This window comes from Urocitellus parryii, chromosome 9 (genome assembly GCF_045843805.1).
Source record: "Urocitellus parryii isolate mUroPar1 chromosome 9, mUroPar1.hap1, whole genome shotgun sequence".
In the NCBI taxonomy this organism is placed as follows: Eukaryota; Metazoa; Chordata; class Mammalia; order Rodentia; family Sciuridae; genus Urocitellus; species Urocitellus parryii.
This window is the reverse complement of record NC_135539.1, coordinates 71,340,262-71,349,106: the sequence shown is the minus strand read 5'-3', so window position 1 is coordinate 71,349,106 and position 8,845 is coordinate 71,340,262. Positions and strand designations below refer to the sequence as shown.

At 35.3% G+C, this 8,845-nt stretch overlaps 1 pseudogene; it reads left to right on the top strand.

Annotated features, from left to right (window-relative positions):
* Window positions 1-7,778: 7,778 nt before the first annotated feature.
* Window positions 7,779-8,845, top strand: part of LOC113184936 (electron transfer flavoprotein-ubiquinone oxidoreductase, mitochondrial pseudogene) — a 47,420-nt pseudogene continuing 46,353 nt past the window's right edge.

The following is an 8,845-nucleotide window of genomic DNA, read 5'->3' as shown; positions in this document are numbered from 1 at the left end:
CGCTCACAGAGTATATTTCAACCTGTGTATAGCAGCATAAACTCAAAGAGATTCAGGCCTAGATAAGTCATAGTCAAAATGCCAAAATTCAAAGACAGGGAGAAAATCTTTAAAAAGTGAGAGAAAAGTGACTCACCTTGTAAAGTCATCTTTAAGATTAGCAGTTAATGCATCATTAAAAGTCATGCCAGAAGGCAAAGGGCTGACATATTCAAAGTGCTGGAAGACAATGGCTGTCAATCAAGAATTCCAAACAGAACTGTCTTTCAAAATCAACTAATAATTTATGGCATTCTCAGTTACACAAAAAACAAGAGATGGGTTTTTTGTTTTTTTTCATTGTCTTTCTTCCTTTTTCTTTTCTATTTTTTTGGGAAACAGAATTTCTCTACATGAAATACGAAATGAGATTTTTTTAAATTTTTATATGATGGTGGAATGCATTACAATTCTTATTACACATGTCGAGCAAATTTTTTATATTTCTGTATATAAAGTATATTCACACCAATTATTGTCTTCATACATGTACTTTGGATAATAATGATCATCACATTCCACCATCATTTATAACCCCATGCTCCCTCCCTTCCCCTCCAACCCTTCTGCCCTATCTAGAGTTCATCTATTCCTCCCAAACTCCCCCTCCTTATCCCACTATGAATCAGCCTCCTTATTAAAAAAAAATTCAGCATCTGTTTGTTTGGGGGGATTGGTTAACTTCATTTAACATTATCTTCTCTAACTCCATTCATTTACCTGAAAATGCCATGATTTTATTCTCTTTTATTGCTGAGTAATATTCCATTGTGTATATATGCCCCCTTTTTAATCCATTCATCTATTGAAGGGCATGTAGGTTTGTTTCACAGTTTAGCTATTGTGAATTATGCTGCTATAAACAAAATGAAAGGATACTGTATGGTTATGTAACAAACAACTTGTGATAACTGGCTTTCTATTGCTAGCTGAATTGTATTTTAAAATCCATTCTGTTTATACCTGGATATTGATTGAATTGTTTAGTCCATTTATATTTAGTGTAATTATTGGTAAAGTATGGTTTATATATGCAATCTTGATTTTTTTTATTGTCATGTCTTTTTTGTTCTTCCATAACTTCTTTCTTTTATACTAAATAACTATATTTAATAAACTGATTTAATTCATTCATTAATTCTTTTATATTTTAAAATTATTTTCCACATTATGTTTTAGGATCACAATGAACATATTAACATACAACAATCTAGTTTAGCTTATTACTAAAGTCCCTTTTTTTTTTAAAGTACCAGAGATAGAACTCAGGAGCACTCAACCACTGAGCCATATCCTCAGCCTATTTTGTATTGCATTTAAAGACAGGGTCTCACTGAATTGCTGAGCACCTCACTTTTGCTGAGGCTGGCTTTGAACTTAGGATCCTTCTTTGATGTGTGCCACTGCGCCGGGCACCAAATTACTTTTCTGGTTATCCCTCTCCTTGGTCTATACCCAAGGGACTTAAAATCAGCATACTACAATGATGCAGCCACCTCAATATTTATAGCAGCTCAATTCACAATAGATAAACTGTGGAACCATCCTAGATGCTCTTCAATAGATGAATAAATAAATAAACTGTAGTATATATACACAATGGAATATTACTCAGTTTTAAAGAAGAACAAAATATGGCATTTGCAGGTAAATGGATGGAGTTGGAGAATATCATGCTAAGCAAAGTAAGCCAATTCCCCCAAACCAATGGCAGAATGTTTCCTCTGATAAGTGGATGCTGATCCATAGTGGGGGTGGGCAAAGGACAAATGGAGGAAATTTGGATTGTGCAGAGGGGAGGGAGGTGGGGGGGATGATGGTGAAATGAGAAGGACATTATTACCATATGCATAGGTATGATTGCTCAAATGGTGTGACTTTACATCATGTATAACCAGAGAAATGAAAAGTTGTACTTCATGTGTATAAAAAAGTAAATAAAATTTAAAAAAATAGTCAACAAAAATGTTCTTTCAACATACCACCATTCTACCCACTCCTTTGTCCTCTTAGGGTCAGAAAAATTGCATATTTATACATTATAAGTCATTCAACACAACTTTATTAGTAGTGATTTACACAGATGTCATACAAGTCAGATTAAAAAAAAAGTGCTAGAATGAAAAACACGTATTTTCCTTCACATTTACACTGGTGCTTTTTACTTCTTTGAGTGGATATTGTTTGAATCATGATTTTAAATGTTCCTCAAAGGACCACATTTTGAAAGATTGTTCTGTAGCCTTTGGGACCATAGAATGTGGTGGAACACTTCAGAGGTCAGGCTTAGTAAAAAGAAGTGAGGTCACTGGGAAGTTACACTTGAAGGAGATATGAGGACCCCAGCCCCTCCCCCCTCCTTCTTTCTGCCTCCCCTTGCTTCTCAGCCACCACAAAGTGAACTCCTTTGCTTTCCACATGCCCCCTGCCATGATGCTCTGCTTTGGCACAAGCCCAAAATCAACAGAGCAAACTGATCGTGGCCTGGATTCTCTGCAGCCATGAACCAAAATAAAACTTTAATCCTTTAAGAGGAATATCTCTGGCATTTTATAACAGAAAAGTCATGGAAAGCTGACAAACACAAGTAATCCTAGGATGGGCAAGAGGGGGAACAAGAAAGCATCAATATAAAACAGATATTTAAGATAAATGTTTTAAAAATAGAAAACTAGCTGGATGTGGAGGGCAAAATAATTTTTCTTAACGACACAAGTTTCTCCAATCTATATCATTTCCAAAAAATCATAGAAGACCTTTGGCTCATCACAATTCCTTTCTATGAACATGTCTCTGCCCAGTGACCAGTGCTGGCTTCATTAAAGAAGGTTCGAACCATGAGCAAAACGCTAGGGAGTTTTGAATTAAAGAGACAAGACTCTAATTACCTTTAAACCAGCTCCAGAAAGGCTTCTCCTAGCTCCAGCCTCCGGCCACCTAATGCGGTAGCGAGGTTTACTGAAGAGGCTAGCGAGACAGAGAGAGAACACTCCAGGGAGTGGACTTTCATTGGAGAACAAAAAATTCCAGGGAAAATCCCATCCAATGAAGGTTAAGAGGGGGCAGCATCTCAAGATCATGGGCGATGATTGGGTCTTCAGGGCAGTGGCCAGACATGCCTCTGATGGACAAGCCCTCTGACCTGGAGAAGGGAGGGGAAAGCTCTGACACAGCTGTGTCTAAGCACCTCTTACCCAGCCAGGGAGGTAACTCAAATCATGTGCAGGGGTGGCCTCCCACACATGTCTTCCAAAGCACTTGATACAAACATTTAAAAGTATGCTAGCACTCATTTGCTTCCATAGGCATTAAGAACTTTTATAGTATATGTTAAACTTTGAGGAAACAAGTACAAATAAGAAAGGAACCTCTTGCCTTTGAGAAGTAGCTGTCCTATCTAAAATCAGGTTACAACAAAGACTCAATTATTACACATCTCTTGTCAGCAAAGGTTACTTTTCAGTTTTCTAAATGTACTTTTTATCACTGAATTTTACATCCATTTGCAAAGTTAAATTAGCAGATAACAACTGAAAACAACATTTTAGCAATCTGTCAATTCATTCAAAACAGGTATCTGTCAGCACGCAAGTAGCAGTGCCAGCTGGTGAGCTAAAATTATATCTTCTCAATTGTTATTCCGACATGTCAAGAAAAGCTATCCAAAATAATATAATCACCTGGCTTGAGAATTTCCACAATTTCAAAAATGTTGGGTGGTGGCTACTAGGAAAAAAAAATATAGGCAACATTGCATCTGAATATGTTCAGGGACTAAGAATATAAACACTTGCTTTTTCTTTGGAAGGTCAAGTGCATCATTTCTAGGTTCTTGAGGAATGGTGCACTACTTTCAGGATAACCAGGAGAGTATGTCTCAAGCTGGCTGTATCAGGACACCAGATGGATGTGCATCATCCTTGTCTCTCAGCAAGGTGACCCAGGAGCTGCCTCTCACCCAGTCTCTCCATTCTTCAGCAACAGTGTCAAAACAGATCTCAGCTGCTTATCCTCCTTGGAAGTGTAGAATTTATTTTCAGGGCAAGTCATGTTTCACTGTATATAAATAATTTGGAAGTGAAACCTCTGTGGCTGATTCTTGCTTGGTTGACACACCTTGTTGTCTTTTGAGTTGGAGGATTAAAGGACCACAGGTATTAGTGTTGACTGTGCAAACATATCTTGGAGAATTTCATCTTAAGCATTTTTTATTATTAATTGGAAAAAAAGGTATTTTGAAAAATACACAATGAAATCTCAGGCTGGTACTCTGCATATCTTTTACATATCAGAAATTTATGTTTAAACTGTTCCTTAGATATCTCTCAAAGGGAGCTTTTGCACAGTTTTTTTCATTCACCAACATTGCAGCTGGGCATGAATTTTTAAAGAGAAATAAGACAAACCAGATCCTATGTTTTTTTTTTTTAATCTTAAACATTTTGAGTGTTTCTGGTATCTGTATATCACTTAATTCTTGTTATTGTTGTCAAAAATCTATAGTTTCAAATACATATGGTTTCAAAGATAAACCTAATTTTTCTCTTATATTTATTACCAAATAAACCTTCATTGTGAATGAGGATAATAGTAACAGGATGATTGCAAATTTAAATCTATTAATCCATTGAAAATCAGCAGACGGTAACAGCTAATATTTGATTATAAAAATCTCTTATGATGTTTTAATATTATAGTCATAGTAATGTGATTCTAATTCTCATTTTTTAACTCCTCGGTGCTTTCTGTGCTTCTGCCTTTTCATTTTCCCACCACTTCCCACATATTGTTTATGATCACTTATATCCCTGAAACAAGGAATGTTTAAAAGAAATAGGAGAAGCTTGATAACATATTGTGGCCTCTGAAGCCAGTTTATCCAGGTTTAAATTCTAGTCTAAATAATTTTGCACTCAAATATAAATCTGTTATTTATACACATGCACATAGTATTTATGTATATATAGTGCATATGTATCTTAGATATGACATATAAGTGATATATGTTAAAATGTACACATACATATGTATTTGTAACTGAAAGAATATAATGCATAGAGATATTTATATGGACATAAATTGTTTTTTATGCATATATTCTCATATAGATATTTATCATTACTTGTACTAGCTAGTATACATACTAATATATTTGGACAAATAGATGATAAGCATCTATCACTATATACGTATATACACATATTTATCCAAGTAAAATTATCCTCTATATATGTGTTGTTTGTGATCTATCACTTAGAACAATAAAGAGCCTTGGATAAGTTCTTAAGTGATTTTGACTATTACCATCAAACATCCTCATATAAAATCAAGAGCTGCCTAATAAGAGTGGAAAGAATATAATGAAATATAATGAATTTATATAAAACCAGAGACAATTTAAAACACAAAGTGAAAAACCTCTTGATCTATGTTATTTTATTATATTGGCAGCACACAGTAATTTGTAGGTAGGAAGGAGTGAATACCAAAATATGGAAATTTGTTTCCAAGTGAGTACTTTGTAGAATAATTATTTTGTCTCTGAATTATTCTATTCACAAACTAAAAAATTCACAATGACAATTTTTTTTTCCCGTGGGATGTCAACCAATGCAATTCCCTTCCCTTTTTGTTATGTGGTATGTTAGATCTAGAAAAGTAGAGGAAAATAAAAATACACTTATTTTTAAAAATTTACCTCGAATCAGGCATGGTGACACATGCCTGTCATTCCAGTGGCTTAGGAGTCTGAGGCAGGAGGATCCTAAGCTTGAGAGCAGGGTCAGCAACTAAGTGAGGCCCTAAGCAACTTAGCAAGACCCTGTCTCAAGATTAAAAAAAAAAATGGCTGGGGATGTACTCAGTGGTTAATCACCCCTTGAGTTCATTAGCCACTTCGAAAGAAAGAAAGAAAGAAAGAAAGAAAGAAAGAAAGAAAGAAAGAAAGAAAGAAAGAAAGAAAGAAAGAAAGAAAAAAAGAAAGAGAGTGGGTAGGGAGAAAGGGAGAGGGAGGGAGGGAAAAAATTGCTTGGCAAAAATGCCTCTTTAAAATGTACCTGGAAAGAAAAAATCCATTTAATAGACTCTTATCTTTCCCCTGACCCTTAGGCACCTTGGTTCTCATTGCCCATTGTGATTCTGCAGTCTCAGTTAATAGCTTGTTTGCCTCAATCTCCTTTGAACAAATACACTTCCAGTATTATTTCATTTAATGGTGGAATGTAAGTTTCACAGAGAATCACAGGTGATGTTTCAAAATAAACATGCAGAAGTTCAGGTCAATTTGTTCTGTACCTCCTTACCTTTGGTGTTAATATTACACATATTTTTTAAGGGTTTGGAAAATAATAATAGAGAACAAGATCTATAATCTCTGTGATTTTTTTCACATTATGTGATCTCCCCATGGATTTTAAACTTGACAAAACAATATACACCATTATAATTGTATCATTGAAAGGCATAGAATTTAAAAGTATAAGGGAGCTCAAGAGATTAGAAATAACTGAACCAGATTTTCCATACAGAGTTGCCAATATCTTGAAACAGTATTTCCTTTAGTTTTGCTTTAAGTGATCTTCTCCATATTGGAAAGAAATGAATTACCAAGATTCAAAGTGAGGAGGAAGCATATACATGAGAAAGGGTTCTTATATGAAGTTAAGATATGTTAAAATTGGCCTTCATTTAGAGTCTTTGAAAGGAATTGTGTATGTGGTCATGTCTGTGGCAGAGAATGGTGGTTCCATAGAACATTGAGGACTCAAGATGGACCAATTGCCTTTTGTTCTTCCTGCTATTCAGAATAACAGAGTCTCTCATGCCTACATCCTTCCAATAAGCAATTCAATCAGTGACACTGTCAGACTGCTCATCTACATATTTTTTTTTTTAGTTCCTCCAAGCATTTGGATGCTAAGGATATTCAATTTCAAGAAGTCTAAATTAGAAAATAACTGAGAATTTTTAAATCTTTCAAAATTTCTGAATTAAAAAAATTTAAAAAAAAACTTCTGAATTGAGATAACATATCTGAAAGTGTCTGTTTATTTATTTGTCACCAGTAAAGCTGATCACTGTATCCTTCTCATCAAACTCATGTCTTGATGTTTGGATCTTTGTCTCTTTTACCCTGTCTCAGACATTTTAATGACAATGACCTTAGAAGTTGTTCATGTTTCTGTCAGAATTGTTCCTTATATCAGCCTAACAGTAAGTAAATTTATGAAGAGCAAGAGATTCTGATATTTTGAAGATATTCTGATATTCCAGAATTTGGAAGCATACTTTATTCTGAATTAATTAATACACCAATCATTATTTCAAAGAATATATAAAAATAAAGTTTGCATTTAAGTAATGTCCTCCATCTGAGGATTTGTCACTGGTATACAGAAATGCCTTTGATTTATGGGTGTTGAATTTATAAATTGCTATGTTGCTGAATTCATTTACTAGTTCTAGAATTTTTCTTGTGGAATTTTTAGGGTCTTCCAGGTATAGAACCATATCACCAGCAAATAGTGATAATTTGAGTTCTTCTTTTCCTATGTGTATTCCTTTGATTTCTTTTGTCTGTCTAATTGCTCTGGCCAGTGTTTCAAGAATTATGTTAAATAGAAATGGTGAAAGAGAGCATCCTTTTCTTGTTCCACGTTTTAGAGGGAATGTCTTCAGTTTTTCTTCATTTAGAATAATATTGGGGGAGCCAGGCGCAGGGCCGAGGAGCGGCGGAGGCCATGGCGGCGCCGCTTCGGTCAAAGATGAGCGCGGCGCCTGTGAGCGTGGCCCAGAGGCGGCAGTGACGGCGGCAGGGTTTCACTTCTAGAAATCTGGTCTGGAAACAGAAGCAGCAGTTTGTATAATCCAAAGAACTTGCTTATGCCAGGAAGCTGTAAGGGTAACATGAATATCATTGAGGAGATCCAACATGGCGGCAGGGATGGAGATATCAAGTCTCTGACCTCTTCAGCTGCGCGGGCATAGGGAGCCGTAAATTTTTTAAATGCTGTTTGCTCAGGATCACTAGGCAATGCTGAGCTGATGTGGATCTGGGGCAAACAGTCTGGGCCCCTCAGAACACACACACAGAGCCCGGATCAGCTGCATTCAAGCTCCGGTTCGCCTGCTTCTCGTGACTCAGCACTAACGATCCCACTGAAATAACTGGTCGGCACTTCTGAACTTAGAGGTAAAAGCCAACTGAGCCTTCATAGGCAGTGGCCACAGGATTGAAACGGGGATTGGGAGAGACAGTCAGGATTGGAGACCCGCCCAATCTGGGAGGAAGAGCTGCTGCACAGTGATTGGTTCCCACCTATTGAGAGGAGAAGCTTGGCCCAGTGGGCACAGCTCCACCTACTGGAAGAGAAGTTAATCGAACTCTATGACTGCATATATTATTTTTTTTTCTTTTTCTTTCATTTTCATTTTTTGTTGTTCTTTAACTTTTTTAATGTTTTTAATTTTTTAAATTTTCTTATTGTATTATCATTATTATTATTTTAAATTTTAATTTTCAAAAAAAAGAAAAAGAAAAAAAAGAAAAAAAATAAAAAATAAAAAAAATTAAAAAAAAAATTTAATTTTCATCTTTTTTATTAACATTATTATTTTTGTAAAAAAATTTTTCTTTCTTTCTTTTCTATTTTTTTGTTTCTTTTGTCTTTTCATTTCTTTTCAATTTTCTTATTCCCCCTTCCTTGAATTCTACCTGCCTACTCTCATTCTCTTTAGTGACTTCTTCCCTTCCCTTCTAATATCTTTCCTCCCAAGCAACAAATAAATTTATAAGAGTAAACAGTAA